The sequence below is a fragment of the Octopus sinensis genome, linkage group LG15 (genome assembly GCF_006345805.1).
Source record: "Octopus sinensis linkage group LG15, ASM634580v1, whole genome shotgun sequence".
NCBI lineage: Eukaryota > Metazoa > Mollusca > Cephalopoda > Octopoda > Octopodidae > Octopus > Octopus sinensis.
The window spans coordinates 42,734,511-42,738,728 of NC_043011.1; positions in this window are offsets into that span (position 1 = coordinate 42,734,511).

Below are 4,218 nucleotides of genomic sequence, written 5' to 3' on the forward strand. Positions count from 1 at the left end.
TCTTTCTCTCCTTCCCTTTCTCTCTTTTAAAAACAGCTACGTTAAAGACACCAGGGAAACACTGTTCAGATCGCTGGCTTAACAATCCTTTCAACGCCACCTTGTGGACACAAGAAAGAAGTTAAGATAGTAGAGTGTGATTTGAATGAGACTTTGTTACTACTCTAGCTGTCGAGGTACCACATAGATGTTCCATCAATGTTTGGCACATCTGGACTACCATCCAAAAGCAAGGTTAAGCCGATATTTTCAGCTGACTAAGCTCACATCCTGCCTATTACTAACAAGTATTTTATGAATTCTGTGTCGATGTTATTGTTATCTAACGCTAAGTCAAACTTGATCGAGCAGATTTATGGCTAAAGGCATTCCCGCCGCAAACAAACATCACCTTTTCCCTTTTGCAGTGGAACTAGGGTCATATTATTTAACTTGAAAGTGTCTAGTTTTAAAACGGTAGGATGTAATTTGAGGTAGAGTTGACTGCTATTTGTAGCAACCTGTGGAGGTGCAATGGCCCAGTGGTTAGGGCAGCGGAATCGCGGTCGGAGGATCGCGGTTTCGATTCCCAGACCGGGCATTGTGAGTGTTTATTGAGCAAAAACACCTAAAGCTCCACGAGGCTCCGGCAGGGGGTGGTGGTGAACCCTGCTGTACTCTTTCACCACAACTTTCTCTCGCTCTTTCTTCCTGTTTCTGTTGTATCTGTATTTCAAAAAGCCAGCCTTGTCACACTCTGTGTCACGCTGAATCTCCTCGAGAACTACGTTAAGGGTGCACGTGTCTGTGGAGTGCTCAGCCACTTGCACGTTAATATCACGAGCAAGCTGTTCCATTGAAGCTGGGACCCTCATCGTCGCAACCGACGGAGTGCTAGGAAGAAGATTTGTAGCAACCAGCGTGAAACTCCCTCATTCGTCTGAATTCCACGGGGGTTAGAAATATGAGTTACAGCGGGGAAGCATTAAGGTTGTTGTTGCTATTGATGCTTAGTTACAGATCAGCTGTGATTAAGCTGACCCATGATCGAAAGCATTGCAATTGTGACCATCATATTTTTCTTATGTGAACTGAGCACAGTTGCACGCGGTGCAATGTGTTCATTTTCTGTAAGACAATATAACAGGTTTTGATAGGAATTTGGGTGCTGTTTCCAGCAGGCTAGGTAACCATGTAGTGACTGCCTCGTTGTCTCGAGAAAGTATGGATCATGTGATATGCTGGGATTTGAACACAAGATCATTGTATCGATTTCTCATATAGTTAAGCGGCTACAAATTTGCAGATAGGTATGGTCGATAAAATCAGCCTCAGCATTTGACTGTTACTTATTATAACTGAACCTAGAGGGATGAGAGACAGACATTGATCTAGCCGGGATTTGAACTTAAAGCAAAGGAACATAATTATTAATACTGCATAATATTTTGACGGCTGCACTATTAATTCTACCATCCACAATTACTTTAGTAACACTATAATATCAGCAAACTTGTTCTCGAAAGCACTCACATCAACTATTACCTCGATACAGATTAGATTAACAGAAATTAAATCCGAACCAATATTCCGCGCACCGTCAGTTATCGGCGTAAAAATATTAAACTAATTAGAAAGGAACGTTAATGAAGATTTAGAAATCAATTAAGATTGAGAAGGATAATAGAAATGAAACCGAGACTAATAACTTTTCGAGAAAGTGTGTGAGTGTAAATAAGGCTGTTATGCCGTAGGGAGAAGAGGAAGTTGTCATATCGTGGCTCTCTTTTAGTTTAAGTGAAAAAAATACGTATTTATTTTCCTTTTATAGAATAAAATTTTCTACAAAAAAAAAAAAAAAATCAACAACTTCTTTTCTGGAAGAATAATTGTCCCTAAATATTGATATTTCTTTCTCTCTCATTCCCACTTCTTCCTACCTACACTTACGAAATTCTTCCTATATATATTTCTTTATTGCCCACAAGGGGCTAAACATAGAGGGGACAAACAAGGACAGACAAAGAGATTAAGTCGATTACATCGACCCCAGTGCGTATCTGGTACTTTATTTATCGACCCCAAAAGGATGAAAGGCAAAATCGACCTCGGCGGAATTTGAACTCAGAACGTAATGGCAGACGAAATACCTGTTTCTTTACTACCCACAAAGGGCTAAACACAGAGGGGACAAGCAAGGACAGACAAACGGATTAAGTGGATTACATCGACCCAGTACGTAACTGGTACTTAATTTATCGACCCCGAAAGGATGAAAGGCAAAGTCGACCTCGGCGAAATTTGAACTCAGAACGTAACGGCAGACGAAATACCGCTAAGCATTTCGCCCGGCGCGTTAACGTTTCTGCCAGCTCGCCGCCTTACTTCTTCCTATATAGTTAACTAAATATATTTCCTTATATATTTGCCGCCACTTTCCACGGACTCATTCATTTTACTTTTCTGACACTCGAATGCTCGTATAATCATCTCCTCTCAAAATTGCTGGCCTTGTGTCTAAATCAGAAATCATTAGGGTTATTAGGAATAAAGCGATGAGCTGGCAGAATCGTTAGCACGTCGACTTAACTTTCAACCTTTTAGAGACTGATAAAATAAGTACCAGTGAAACACTGGGGTCTATGTAATCGAATAGTCCCCCCCCAAAAAATTTATGGCTTTGTGCCTATAGTAGAAAGGATTATTATTGTTTTTTTTTTTTTGAAAGGCGGTGCCCTGGCAGAATCGTTAGCACGCCGGACAAAATACTTAGCTGCATTTCGTCCGTCTTCACATTCTGAGTTCAAATCCAGCCTAGGTCGACTTTGGTTTTCATCCTTTCGGTGTCGATCAAATAAGCACCAGTTGAACACTGGAGTCGGTGTAATCGACTAGTCCCATCCTCCAAAATATCAGGCCTTGTGTCTATTGTAGGAAGGATCATCATCATCATTATTATTATTATTATTATTATTATTAGTATTATTATTATTATTATTTAAAGCGGCGAGCTAGCAAAATCGTTAGCAAACAATACAAAATGTTTAGCAGCGTTTCGTTCGTACTCACGTTTCATCCTTTACCTTTCATCCTTCCGGAGTCGATGACATAAATACGAGATGAAGACCGGGGTCGAGTTAATCGACTTAACCCCTCTCCCAAATTTGAAACTCCTACTTTTATCCTCCTCCTCCTCCTCCTCCCTCCTCCTCCTCCTCCTCCTCCTCCTCTCCTCCTCCTCCTCATCATCATCATCATTCATCATCATCATCATCATCATCATCATCATCATCATTGTTTAGGTTGTCCACAAATTGCTGATGGCGTATTTCGGTTCTCGCTGTTGGCGAGTTTTTGACTTCCCTTTTCCAAGAATTTTCGTAAGACGATATATTTTTACGTACTTAATTGCCTTTTCACAAAAGTGCAAACATTTTTATTCAATTAATTTTCATTCCATTTTGAAAAGTAGAGAATCTACAGAACATTTTATTTCCGTTTAGTTCAACTCAGATGACGTTTGTTATTAACACGTTTTTCAAGTGTTCGGATTACTAGTTTACTAGTCATCGATTAATATTTTTAGATGCATAACTATTTTACATAGAAAGTAAATTTTTTATTAAATTGTTTTTCATAAATTAACTTTCAGCTTTTTAGTACATTCATTTGGTTTTGCTTTGTATTTTTGCCTCGACCTAAATCATTATGGCGCCAAGTGATTCAAGCAACTCCACCATCACCCGCAAGAAAAGAAAAACATACAAAAATTTCGAAGAACATAAGTGGAAATACATGAATGTATGTTTGGTTGCTAGGCAACCAAATACATTCTCAGACACTGAAAATGTTAATTTAAGAAGTCTTACTGGCAACAAGAAAAAAACAAAAACAAAAACAACAACAACACTATATACATACAGGTTTGACCAAAAATCGACTGACAGTAAATCAAAATCATTTAATTCCAAGATTTATTTATTTTTAACAATTGAATGAATTTAATAAAAGCTTCTAAATATGAAACATCATGAAAATTATTCAAACTGAAATCCTTCTTGACCGACACATTTTTCCATTCGAGTCAATACAAAATTACAGATAGTATTTCTGGAATTTTGATTTACTTTCGGATGACTTTTGGCCAACCCTGTATAATCCTTTCTACTATACGCATGGAGCCCGAAATTTGTGGGGAGGGGTATAACGATTACATAGACCCGAGCGTTCAAGTGGTAC